General features: G+C 59.3%; 1 protein-coding gene and 1 long non-coding RNA gene across 3 annotated transcripts in view; one reads left to right on the forward strand and one right to left on the reverse strand.

The window, feature by feature from the left end:
• PDGFRA (platelet derived growth factor receptor alpha) overlaps positions 1-7,958 on the reverse strand; it is a 50,401-nt gene extending 42,443 nt beyond the window's left edge. The window contains exon 1 of one of the 2 annotated variants that reach the window (XM_075997881.1): positions 7,692-7,958. The gene's annotated coding sequence lies outside the window, so the exon portion shown is untranslated. Of the gene's footprint in view, positions 1-4,928; positions 5,051-7,691 lie in introns of those variants that run through there. The other variant, XM_075997882.1, reaches the window with a different exon arrangement.
• On the forward strand, positions 5,168-7,501 carry LOC142864741 (uncharacterized). Its single transcript, XR_012915088.1, has 3 exons — positions 5,168-5,516; positions 6,456-6,624; positions 7,222-7,501. It is a non-coding gene; the product is annotated as an uncharacterized LOC142864741 (long non-coding RNA).
• Positions 7,959-13,277: the final 5,319 nt, after the last annotated feature.

The raw sequence follows: 13,277 nt of genomic DNA on the forward strand, positions 1-13,277 counted from the left end.
CTCAGAGAGGTTTAGTGAATGACCCGAAGTCACACAGATGGTGGCAGAGCCAGGATTCTGCACGACGCAAAAGATGCAAAAGCTATGTGTTCTCTTCACTCCGCCATGTGGTCTCTCTCTGGAGGGAAGTCTGGTGTTTCAGCCATGTCCCACCCCTGCGCTCCCCCCCCACCTCCCCCCCATGCCCTACTATTTCCTTATGCAAATGAGCACCCCTTTCCTTTTCTGTTCCCCACTGCAGGAGAAGCAGGATTGCAGGATTTCAGCGCTGGGAGCCCAAATGCAATGTGCACAGTGCTGGGTGGCTGATGGCTCCCCAGGTCCCTGGCATGTGCCCGGGATGCAGAGTGGCGGGCACAGCGGGGGCCCCAGAGCCAGGCTGGCCAGCCTGATTTACCACAATTAGCAGAAACGCCTGTGCGTTTGTACATATAAATATCAGCCTCCCACCGATAATCCACTTAGCAAACTTCAAAGGAGACCTCCAGAGCCAGCCGGGTGTCTTGGGCTTTATCACATCTACATCCTGCATTTCTTTCGCAAGGCTTGCCAACGATGCATCTCGAAAGTATTCCCGGGCGCAGCAAGAGGGGCTTGCTGCTTTTGCAGCCCAGGCTCTCGGGAGCGCTTCGCCCTGGCCAGGCCCCACCAGATTTCCTTCTGTGCATCTAGATATGACACAGCCCTGCTGCCAGGGAGGATCATTTACTGACACGCAAAGTGGGCAAAGAAAACGGGGCCCCTGGGCAAGCGATAATGATGCAAATGCTGAGAATCAACATGTGTTTGCTTAAGATTTCAGAACGCCCTTCTCTGATCACATCGGTTTTCCCTGGCTAGAAATCCAGGCGGATTTGTGAGGTTTCATGTCATTCCTCAGCTGTACCTTGGACAATTTGCTTGCAAATAACCCACAGTGAGGTGATGGAGAACAACGAGAGAGACAGACGCTTTGCTCGTCTGCTGGCGCTATAACTGAGAATCTGAGAGTGAGTCTTGCTATTTCCGGCAAGACATTCCTACTCTGGGGGTGAATGCTCATTCTTAATTAGTAACTGCCATCCTGGAGCTCATCCAAAAGTCAGAGCTGCATCCAAAGTCAGAGTGTTAAGTAACGGAGGTTCCAAATTCTAACGAACATGCTACCCTAAGAGTCACTGTGGACAAGCCACTTTGCAGGGAGGGACAACGGATTTTATACAAATCATTTTTTTTAAAAAAATCACAGTGATTTCTTTCATGCCGACTACATGTTGAACTTGAGCCTCAGTCCTCCGTAATCACAGCTCAAAAAGCGTTTGCCACAGTTAGCGAAACAAACCAGGAAAAGAGACCTCTGCCACGTTCGCTGTCAGGCAGGTGACTTGTGGGTTCCCCTTCCTCTTGTCCTTCTTATACTTTCTCCCAGAAGATATGATGGAAATCAGATTGGCCTAGGTACTGATCCCGAATATGACACTTTGGGATCCACTCTGAACCTCAGTCTCTTCTTCTGTAAATCAGGACTAATCAGAACAGACTAGTAAGGACTAAACTAGACAGTTTAATTGAAAGTGGTTTGGTTTTCATATTGACTCTTTTTCTGCAGATTTCTAAGATGTTTTAGATGAGAAGCATGTCAGAGGTAGCTACTTAAACTCCTCCTTCCTAAGAAAAGACAGGGAGGCCCCAGACACCATATGACTTGCCCTCCTGCCTACTGCGGAAGTGGATCTGAACCCTGATTGTGCCCAGGGCCAGTGCCCAGTAGTCCACTCCTACCCTTGCTACCTCCAGCCTGGGATAGCTACAAAGACTAGTTTATGGCCAGATCACCCTGTAATCCTAGCACTCCGGGAGGCCAAGGCAGGAGGATCACTTGAGGCCAGGAGTTCAAGAACAGCCTGAGCAAGAGCAAGACCCCATCTCTACAAAAAAAATAGAAAAATTAGCCGGGCATGGTGGCGTGCCCCTGTAGTCCCAGCTACTTGGGAGGCTGAAGCAGGAGAATTGCTTGAGCCCATAAGTTTGAGGTTGCAGCGAGCTGTGATGAGACGATTGCACTCTGACCCAGGGGACAGAGCAAGACTCTGTCTAACAAAAAAGACCCCTTTAGGATGAACCAAATATACAAATCTGTTTGCAGCTACTATCCTTTCTCTTTAACGGGGGGCTATGTCCTCCCACTCAAACAGAATTAATTGAAGAGCCATTGATCGTGACTCTATTTGAAAAGCTACAACGTAAACAGATGGCAAGCAATGCAAAGGCTCTATTTCCAGAAGAACTGAGAACTATTCTTCTCACGAAGCCAGAGAGCCAGCTTCCCCGTCACCCAACCAACCAGCACCTCCCGCTGCCGAACTATAGAATATTGAGTTTCACTCCACTCTCGCATGATTACAAGCCACGGGAGACTCCCTTGCAGCCCCCAAAGCCACCGCTGACTTCAAGATTCAAATTTCCGAGGTTCAGCTAATTCCAGCTCTCTCCTAAGTTAATTCTAACTGTGAAAATTACACATCTGATTTTTTTTTTCTCTGCAACGAACGTCCTGCTCAGCCTCGAAACTTCAGCCCAGGCCACCGGACAGCAGGTCTACACTGGCGGCAGCTTCTCCCTGTTTCCCAGCAGAGCGTGTTTACCGGGACCTCCGCAACCCACCAGAGGCTGCTGTGTTGTTTTGATCTCCCAGAGCTCCGTCAGACATTCCAGGGATGGGTGGGGGCTGGGGTATTTTTACACAGGAGCATTTTATGGCACAATCTGAGCTCATAAACCTTTCTCCCCTCCCTGCACCAGATATTTAACCCCAGGAGACTAAAGCGGCACTTCCTCTTGATTGTCACCAAACGGGTGTGACTCCTAAAGGGACAGCCTTAGGAGGAGCAGCTTGGAGTACACTTAGGCATGGGGTTGGAGGTCCCCAAGCCCCCACGCTCAGTCCCCTCACTCATAAACCAGAACACAGACAGCCCTGCCTGCCAAACTAGCACAGGCCTGCAATGATAATCAGATGCCCAACATGTGCAAGAAAAAGATTAACAACGAAGGAGAAAAGCAACACTCATGTCCACAAAATAAATGATGACTGTCCAACGATCCTTGTAGCTCTGCAAGAAAAGAAGACCTTTTACGCCATCTTTTACGGTCCTAATGGGCCAAAATTGCATCTTCCTAATGCAACTAACTAACTACTCGCTCCCAATCTCCTGCTAAGCCCACTCCCCAGGGGATGGCGGCAGTGCTCGGGAGCGGCCGGCAGATGGCGGTGTTGGTCCACGGACGAGCACCGGGGTCCGCGGAGACGCAGACGCGGATTCTGAGCCACGACGTCCCCAAATCGTAACCTCCAATCCTTTCCGTTCTTACTCTGTACTCGTGGGCTTCGCGGTGACCGCAGTGGAAAGCCCGCGGAGTGGAGGCAGGAATAAGCAATAAGCGCTGCTGCGAAAACGTCTACCTGCGGTCGGGGCCCAGGGGAGCTGGCGAGGGGCGCGCCGCGCGTCCCCGTCCCCGTCCCCGTCCCCGTCCCCGGTCCCGGTCCCCGTCCCCGTCCCCGTCCCCGTCCCCGTCCCCGGGAGCCGGCGCTGCAGCCGCAGCTGGGCGGGACTCGCCCCCGGTCTGTGCGTCCCCGCTCGCGCCCCTCGGGGCAGGGGCGCACCTGGCCAGGCGGGGCCGGGGCCGCGTCGCCGATCAGGGCCACGGCCACCCCCGCAAACCCGCCGCCGGGGCGCGAGTGGAGACGGCGTGCCGCTGCACCACGACGCGGGGCCGTGGAACCAAGGAGCCCGCGCGGCTGGGACGCGGAGGGGCGCCCGTCCCCGGGAGCGCGCGGGACCCGACCCGTCCCGCCAGCACGACGCCCCGCTCCAGCCCCAGAGCCGGGACCCCGGGCCCTCCCGTCCACGCGGCGCCTCCCGGGCCCGCGCGGCGTCTGCCCGGCTCCCAGTGGCGGCCCCGGCCGGGGAAAGGCGGCCCCGCTCGGCCCCGGTCCCCGCGCTGCGCTGCGCTGCGCCCGGGCCGCTAGAGGGCGCGGCCGCCCGCGGGTCTTACCGCTCGCCCGCCCGGTCGGCCCCGACAGCGCAGCGGGACCGCGGCTCGCCCGCCTCCGCCCGGGCTCCGCGCGGGCACCGCCCGCCTCCTCCGCGGCCCAGTCGCCCGGGTCGCCGGCCGCGCCGCTGCTCGGGGACCCGCGCCCGCGACCTCACAGCCGCGGAGGCCGGCGCGCCCCAGGCCCCGCGCTCGGCGCTCGCACTGTTTCCCACTGAGCCTGGAGCGGCGGGGCGCGGCGGGCGAGGGGCGCGGCGGGGCGAGGGGCGCGGCGGGCGAGGGGCGCGGCGGGGGAGCCGGGCGCAGGGTTTAGGGTTACAGGCGCGCGCCAGCGCCTCCTACGGGCCCGACGGCAGCACGGCCGCGGGCAGCGGCTCACGGGGAGGCTGGCGATGGGGAGGCCCGCGCCCCCTCGGTTTTTAAGAGCCCGGTGCCCACCTGGGCTGTCGCCCGCCCACCCCGCGCCCGTCGCGCCCACCCCGCGCCCGTCGCGCCTCCGGCTCCCTTGTCGCAGGGGAGCGGGGGCTGCAGCGGGAGGCCGGGAAGGGGGTACCCCAAGTCCGAGGTTCCCTTACACCCCCCCCCCCGCAGCCCACTTTTCCACCCCACGCCTGCGCTGCCGTTCGGCTCAAAACAAAAGGAAACGCCGCGGAGCCACTTCGGCCGAGACCAGCGTGGGCAGAGCGGGACTGGGGCGCAGGGGGCGGCCATGCACCCCCACCCCGCAGCTCGCACCCGGCCGAGCCCGAAGGCCCCTCCTAAGTCTGATGCTGCGGGCGGACCCCGAACGCTGGACGCGAGCGACGCCGAGAGCCGCACCTTTTGGTCACCCAGCCGGGCGTTTAGCTCTTTCCCCAGAATTGCCACTTTCCCCACCGCCCCCCGCAACATGTAACCTGGTCGCGGCTCCCTGGAGGTCAGAGGGAGTCCCGCCTGCGGGTCTGCGGGAAGGCGCTGGCCACCACGTCCCCAGAACGCGTCCCGGAGAGGCGCGCCGCCCACGGTCTGTCCCCAGGAGGCACCAAACGGGCCCGCCTCGGCGCCAGACGCTTTTGCAGCTGGAGAGCCCCGCCCAACGCCCCTCCCCCTGCGTCCCTGCCCACCCCGCGTCCCGGGAGGGAGGCGGCCCAGGGCCCGGGCGCGGGGGGCCGCACTCTGCTTCCGTCCCTCTCGCTCCAAGGGCCGGAGCAAGAGCCAGGGCACCAGGGGCACCAGGGGCCAGCGACGGGCTCAGTGCCGGCGCCCCCTCTCCTCCCGTCCCCCGCTCCGGTGAGCAAGGTCTGGCTGCACTTGGTCAATCCCAGAGCAGGACCGCGCGAGAGCTCCGGAGCAGGGACCGACCAAGGTGTCAAAGACAAGCGGGTCGGCCCCACGCCTGTCGGGGAGCCGAGGGAGGGCCCCCCGCCGTGAGGACTGTGGAGAGGGGTCGGAGGAGAGAGACAGAGACGGGGGAGGGGACGCAACGCCGCAGAGCCAGGGTCCAGGTTGGACAAATTGGGGGGACGGGGTGGGGTGGACGTCAGAGCCAGCGCAGCAGCGGGTGGGGGCGCACGCCCGGGGACCTTCCTCCCCTCCTGCGGGGACCTTAGTCCGGTGAGATGGGTGGCTGAGGACTGCGGTGCCTCATTTTCCCTGGATGCCTACCGCTGCTCCAAAAATCTGTCTAGCTCTGGTCGAGAGCGACCGCGGCGAGGCGAGTCGGCCAAAACGTTGAGCAATTCGGCCACGGAGCCAAAAAGCCATTTCCCACACCGCCCGGCCCGGGGCTGCTGCAGGCTGCTCGGCCGGGCGCGGGGCGGTCGGGACGCGACAGGGGCCATCGGTGCCTGTTGCCTCCCACCCTGGGACATCAAGGGAGTGGCAAGTTCTTCCAGACACTCTCCCCGCACCTCTAAAGTCTCAGCAGGGCTGGGGAGCGACGTGCGGGCCCAGCTGTCTGGCCGCGGGAGACCCAGACCGCGAACAGCCAGCCAGTCCCGCACTTCGCGACCAAGGCGACAGGCCAGGCGACCCGCGGCTCCTGCGCGCCTGGCCGGGCTCCTGGCTCCCTCCGGCGACCCGACCGTACTCCGGTCGGGCCACACTCCCTCTTGCTCTGAGCTGGCCGACACCCTTTCCGAAGAGAGCCGCTGATGCCAGTTTCAGGGCCAAACGGACGCCGCCCGCCCCCCGGGCGCTGCCCGCGTAAAAACCGATTTCCGCGGGGCTCGACGGCGGCGCAGGGGGAGCACGCACAGACGGCTCCGAGGCCGGCGGGGAGAGGAAAGCGCGATTGGAGAGGACCACGCAGCTCAGGGCACGCGCGGCGGCAAGTGCCACGCATCCCCGCGCGCAGAGGGACACCGGGGAGGGGACCCGAGCTCGGGCGCCCCGAGGGACAGGCTGCGGGCGGTTCGCCTCCCACCTTTTTGTCTTACCTGCAGCCAACTTTCTCCGGTTCCAAGTCGTCCCTAACTAACTTCCTTACAAGAAGTTCGTCACTTTCCAGGAGACCTTTCCTCTTCTCCTGCCTGCGGCGGCGGGGACCGAGTCGCGGCAGAGCCCCGGGCTTCGCAGAAACGATCAACCGAGGAAAGGGGCGCGCGGAGACCGGTGGGGGCGGGGGACCACCGCGCACAATGAGGGCCCCTTGGAGTGCAGTTCGAAATTCCTCAAATCCCAGTTGCTGGAATGCGAGGCGACGGCGACTCCTTCACTCTGGGCCAAATGTGTTTGTCATTACTCCAGACCGCCCGCCCGCCCGCCCGCGCCGCCGCCGCGGCTGTCGCCCCCGCGCTTGGGCGTGCAACCCGAGCGCACTGCCCGGTGGGCGTCCGCTGTCCCTCGCACCTCGCAGGCCGAGAGATCACCCCGGTCTGTCCCCAAAGCCCGCGTCCCCCCGGCTTGTCCTGCAGCCGCCCCTCCGCGGTGCTTAATGTGGCCCCGGCTCGCACGGGGCGCAGCGCCGTCCAGCAATTACGCGCGCTCGGCTGGCGCCACGCGCGCCCGGCCCGCACCGCGGACTCCGGCCTCCTCCAGCCGAGCCCTTCACGCCTCCCCCGGCCCCGGACCCCTCCAGCGCCCCACTCTGCGCTCCTCTTCGCCACCTCCCCCGTCCCCAGCCGCGCCGCACGCCACCCGCTGCAGGGCCGTCCCGCCAAACCGCAGGCGAGCAAAGAAAATACTCATTTAAAACCTGTCGCCTTCCAGGACCCGCTGCCAAGAAGAGGGCAAACACCTCTGCCACCACCCCCGGCGTCACTTGGTGTCAGTCCCAGCACTCACGAATGCCACCCCCGCTCCCAAAAGCGACCTCAAAAATGTAAGCCTAAACAATTTCTTTGCGAGGCCATAGGGTTGTTAGAAAAACATCGCTTTTAAAAATAGGTCTGGAAAACGTGTGTGTGTGTGTGTGTGTGTGTGTGTGTGTGTGTGTGTGTGTGTGTGTGTGTGTGTGTGTTATAATTCCTAGACTTTCTAACTCTACGGTTATCTCTCCAAGTGAAGTTTATTCAAAAAAAAAATAAATAAATTACTCTCTGGACACACAACCGGAATTCACTCCATTTTTTTTCTTTCTTACTGCCCAAAGTTTGAAGTTACTTCGCTCCTGGTTCCAGCACCGGATTCTGATCAGGGACTCCCCTTAGAAACAAAAATCCCTTTTTCTTCTCCCTTACCTTCTCCTCGTAGGTCAGTCTGCAATGAAAATCCTACACATGGAGCAAAAAGGGTGCCCACGGCCTGCAAAACTCTGCCGCGGCCCCTTCCTCCGGTCCTCTCCTCGTAGCGCCGACTGCAAACGCGCTCAAAACCCGAGTTTTGGAATTGATTCGATGTTATAGTCCATCCTTCTAAAACTAATCATTTTCTCTAAGTAAATAGCTGTCAGGAAATAAAGCCCCCCCTCCCTTACGTTGGCCTCTTCAAAATAAAAGTTGTTCTCAACTCCCAGCGCCCGGAGTCTCCCAGTCTCCAGACTGCGCCTGGGCTTTTCGCTCTTACGCAATCAGGGGGTCCAGTCCCAACCCCCAGACTTCGACAACAACTGGGGGGGGGCGGGGAGAAGCAGACCAGATGGGCTGGGGGGGGGGGTTGGGAGGGGGAGGTGTGGATGCTTTGCCGGGAAAGACGTTTTTTGTGAAACTGCAAACAGCCCATCATTTCCAGAATGAGTTTGCCTCCCAATTTGGGGGTTATTTTCCTGCACTGCTATAGTTCTGTGTTCTCTTTGAAAAGTAGAAAAAGAACGTGTACGATTGCGGTCGATGCCCAGGGAGCATGGAAATCTGAAATCGAGAGATGCCCCTTCCGTGGAAACTCCTAGCCCAGCTAGAAACGGGACCCTCAGGAGGGGGGAAAAATCTCCAAGCGGTTTTTGCGCCTTTTTGAACCAGGGGTCTTAGGGAAAGTGCTGCGTGTGGTTGCTAATCCTTTAATGGGATTAGGCAAACTGTTGAGTCCAATATGACAATGACGATTTTCTTTCTTTCTTTCTTTCTTTTCTTTCTTTCTTTCTTTTCTTTCTTTCTTTCTTTTCCTATTTCCTTTTTTGAAAGACTGGATGGAGTCTCAAATGGGGTGCAAAAAACTGGGGGTCTGTGCAGGTTTGCAACGTCGCCCTGCAGAATGCCCTTTGCTCCCTCGGAGCCACTTATCTTGTCGCGCCTTTGTTTTCGGGGTTATCTGGGCGAGGCTGCCCAGGCTTCTATCTCGCCAACAAAAAAAAAAGGCTCAGGCTCGGGCGCTGAGGGGGACTCGGCTACGACACACGTCTGCCTCCCCCGCGTCCGGGGAGAGAGCGCACGGTGGCCCTCCCTGCGTCCCCTCCCTCGTGGGGCGGACTCTGCGACTGCCCCGGGGTCGAAAGCCGGGCCCCTACGCCGGTGCCCGGGCGCGAGGAGGGACGGCTGTCCCTGTCCGGGGACAGCGATGCCGCGCGCGGGGGAAAGGGGGCGCCGACGCTCCAGGAACCAGCCCCGGGCGGACGGGGCTCCGACTGCGAGCGGGGGAGGGGAGCGCGGTCCCCCTTCCCGGCTTTCTCGGATTTTTGAATTCTCCTGTCGTTGGGGGCGGGGGTGGGTCGTCTCCCATCCCCCCTCCCGGGGACCCCCGACCCTCTCCCTCGCGCTCTGCAAGTGGCCGGGGCGGCCGGGCGGGGACCCGCACGTCGAACAGCCACCACCTTCTCCCTGGCCCGGAGGGTGGACGCGGGGACGCGGGCACAGGAGGGGGGCGGAGAAGTGCTGCGCCCAGCTGGGCCAGGATCTTGAGGTGTCAGGCTGGAGAGGGGGCCGCCTGGGGCCGCGCTGGGGGCCCCGCTGCTCCCCGCTCCTCTGCGCGCCCGCCTCCCGTGCGTCTTCGGCTCGGGTGACCGCGCGCTCGCTATTACTTCCACATGTTCCTCCAGGAAATCATTGAAGGCAAATATATGAACAGCCCCTTGTTCGGAATGCTAACAGGATACCGTAATGTTTGTAGATGACGCGCGCGGACAAATGCCCCCCCCCCAACACGTCAGCGTGCGGAGTGCAAATGAAAAGTGGGTGCTGGGTCTCACGCCATGACTACAGGGGACATCTGAGTTTTCCGCCAGGTAACCAAGAGGGGGGGAGGAGGCGAGGCAGGGAGCCTACTCAGGGGGGCCAGCCCGGTCACGCCGGGGTCTCCGGTCCCCAGGGCCCCAGCGCTGCCCGCCCACAAATGGTAACTTCGCAGTTCAGTTCAGAGCGGTTTAAAGGGGCCCCAAAGACAGGCCGGGCGGGGGGTTCCCGGAGCGTTTTAACTCCTGGGGCGTTTAAAGCGGAGAGCAATGGATGCCCAAGCGGGCGCCCAGTTGCCCTTCTGGTAGTAATTACCTGCCTAATTTGAATGATGCCTTTGTTACGATCATTAACAAACATTTGCTAAAGGTTTCCATGTGTGACATTCTGGAAGGTTTAAAGGCCCGGGGAGCCGACTCCGGGGACAGCGCCCTGGTGGGGGGTGGCGCAGCGAAGCAAATGGCTGGGGGCGGCGGGGGGTGGCGTAGATGTCGCCGAGTCCGGACCCTGCAAAGAAGAGAGGCCAACATCTGCCTCCCCTGCAAAAAGCAAAATAAACCCAGTGGTCAGGAGCAACTGCGGGGCCGGCGGGCCTCGAACCGAGGCGGTTGGTTGCTTAAACCGAGTCCTGCCCCCCGCCCGGGGCAGCCCCCGCCCCGGCCAGTGCTCATAGGCGGGTTTGAACCGTGTTTTCCGCCCTCCGCGGCTGGGCCGAGGCTTCGGGAGAGGTCGGGCCTGCGACCGTGGTTCTGCCCCGGGTGTCGGGGAGTTAGGGGCTGGGCCAAGCCGTGCTCCTCTTGCAGGGTTGTTCTGGGATCCTTCCCGATTGCTCCCTCGCCGCCCTGGGCACCCCAAGGAGTGACCTTCACCTCCACGGGCAGCTATGGAAAGGTCAAACCAAGCATGCATTTTTTTTTTTTTTAGTCAGTCTCACTCTGATGCTCAGGCTAGAGTGAGTGCCATGGTGTCAGCCTAGCTCACAGCAACCTCCAACTCCTGAGCTCAAGCTATCCTCCTGCCTCAGCCTCCCAAGTAGCTGGGACTACAGGCATGCGCCACCATGCCCGGCTAATTTTTTCTATATATTTTTAGTCAGCCAATTAATTTCTTTCTATTTATAGTAGAGACAGGGGTCTCGCTCTTGCTCAGGCTGGTTTCGAACTCCTGACCTCGAGCAATCCTCCCGCCTCGGCCTCCCAGAGTGCTAGGATTACAGGCGTGAGCCACCACGCCTGGCCACCGAGCATGCATTTTGATGTTCAACCTCTTGGGGTTTTTTTCTAGAGGGATCATCAAGGGGTTAAGAATGAGGATTTTTTTTTTCTCCCCAAACCAGGAATCCCGGCAGCTGCGATGCAAGAGAAAGGAGCCCGGACTTGCCAGTGGGTCTGGGCCGGGGAGTTCAGGGATGAGGCTGGGAGCCGGCCTCTGGCCTTGGCCTCGCACCTCTTGGCCTAATGGAGGAGTGACATTAGCTGCCAGGGTGCAAAGAAGTACAGTCGATGAGCCAACCTTCAAAAGGAGGTTGGCCTCCTGAACTTCCTGCAGCCAGATCAAAAGAGTCACTGAAAACACAAAAACAAAATCTCACCACGCCCTGCCCTGTCCCCTGGGCTGGCTCTCGGGTTGCAGCCACCCCTTGGGCTTTCGTGGGAGGTCCCCCGCAGAGGTGGCTTTTTGTGTCTTCTCTTCCTCTGCTCCCCTATTCCACCCGCCCCCCAATTCCACTTCCCTCGGAGAATTCAGAAGGTCCTTTTGCTGTAGAAGATTCGAGAACGGAACAGTTATCAAAGCCCTTACTTGTGAAAATCTCATTTAAACTTGTGAATTTTTTTTTTTTATGAACTTGATGGGCGGGGCCGAGTCTGGCTTCACGATTTGAAAACGAAGGGCCGTTTGGTGGCTTGCAAAAGAAAACGGAGTTCACTGCCTCTCCTCCCACCCCCTCGGGTTTCCTCCCGGGGCCCAGCGCAAGGATCTTGGCCGGGAGGGCTCCGGGGACGTGGCATGGCGCACAGATGCGAGGTCCCCGCGGAGGGGCGACGGCTCGTGCCTCGGATCCGCCACAGCCCAGGCTGGGAAGGTAGCTCCAAGGAGGCTCTTTGCACGCTCTAAGCTGCCCAAGTCTTGGGAAAGGACTAAGAGTGCTCCAACAGGGTCCGGATGGGTCCGTGTAACTTTGGGCGACAATTATCTCCTCTCCACCAGTCCCCTGCCTCTTTTTCTCCGTGGTTGCTGGCTGCATTTCAAAGTGCAGCCTCTCTTCTGGGTTCCTGGGGGCCCCCCTCTCTCCAGGGACAGGTAGAAAGCAGTTCCCTGTGGACAGTGACCCGCTGCCCCTTCTGCAGAGGTTGCTAACATCGCGGCCTGCTTCAAGATGACATCTTGTTGGTGGCACAACGCAGCCGCCACCGCGGGCCCTGCACTCCTCCTTGGAGCTTGGGACAGACGTGGTGGTGACACTGGACCCTCTCTTCTGGCTTTTGATACCCTTTTCTTCAATCTAGGGAGATTGCTGTGCCTCCTACTTTGCCTCTCCTTCTCTTTAGGCCTTAAGTTTTAGTTACTTTTAATTTGAAAATGCATGCTCCGGAGCGGAGGGGAGGAGGGGGTGGGCAGGTCTGCTCTCTATTAGGGGCCTGGGCGTCCTGCTTTTCAACACACAGCTGTGGCTTGGGAGGAGAAGGAGGGCCGGCTTGGTGGAGGCCAGCCTGCCAGGAGAAAGGGCCTTGTCCGCTGGAAGTCCCAGGAGGATAGCAGAGCCCTGCGATATATTTTTTCAAAGCCTTCAGCAGAGAGACATTGTGCAGTGGAAGGAAGCCAGGCTCTTTGTTCGGCCATTAAAATGGGGAATAATCATCATATTAATATGATGATTATTTATTATATATTTGGGATATAATAAATATCCCAAATAAATAGCGTTGTTCATGTTCAATCTTACGTGCTATAATTCAATACAATCGATACTTAACTGAGCCTAAAATGCCCGAAATCTAAGGATGCAGCTCAGACAGCACAGGGTTTACAGACTAGTAGAGCAAAAAAATCAACGACACATAAAGTTGCAATATAATGCTACAAGCCATGTTGCAGGTACATAGTGACACCACAGGACATGGGAGGAGCCTAACCCCACCTGGAGGCTCAGACAGGCTTCTTAGATGGAAGGGTCATCTTCTCTGCCAACCTAAGAAGAATAAGCATCTAACTGGGGCCAGGCGCGGTGGCTCACACCTGTAATCCTAGCTCTCTGGGAGGCCGGGGTGGGAGGATCGCTCAACGTCAGGAGTTGGAAACCAGTCTGAGCAAGAGCGAGACCCCCGTCTCTACTAAAAATAGAAAGAAATTTATTGGCCAACTAAAAATATATAGAAAAAAAATTAGCCGGGCATGGTGGCACATGCCTGTAGTCCCAGCTACTCGGGAGGCTGAGGCAGGAGGATCATTTGAGCCCAGGAGTGGAAGGTTGCTGTGAGCTAGGCCAACGCCATGACACTCTAGCCTGGGCAACAGAGTGAGATTCTGACTCAAAAAAAAAAAAAAGGATCTAACTGGGGAGGAACCCTTCGTGGACACGGGCTTCCAGGTGACAGAGAAGATGAGGTCGTCAGGAGAGAAGGAAGTTTGGCAAGACTGGAACTTGGAAAGCTCCAGAAGGGAAGCAGCAAGAAGGAGGCGAGATTGCCAAGGACTTCTGGAATCTGTAAATAGTCCTGTGGA

This window comes from Microcebus murinus, chromosome 26, assembly GCF_040939455.1.
Source record: "Microcebus murinus isolate Inina chromosome 26, M.murinus_Inina_mat1.0, whole genome shotgun sequence".
NCBI classification, from domain to species: domain Eukaryota; kingdom Metazoa; phylum Chordata; class Mammalia; order Primates; family Cheirogaleidae; genus Microcebus; species Microcebus murinus.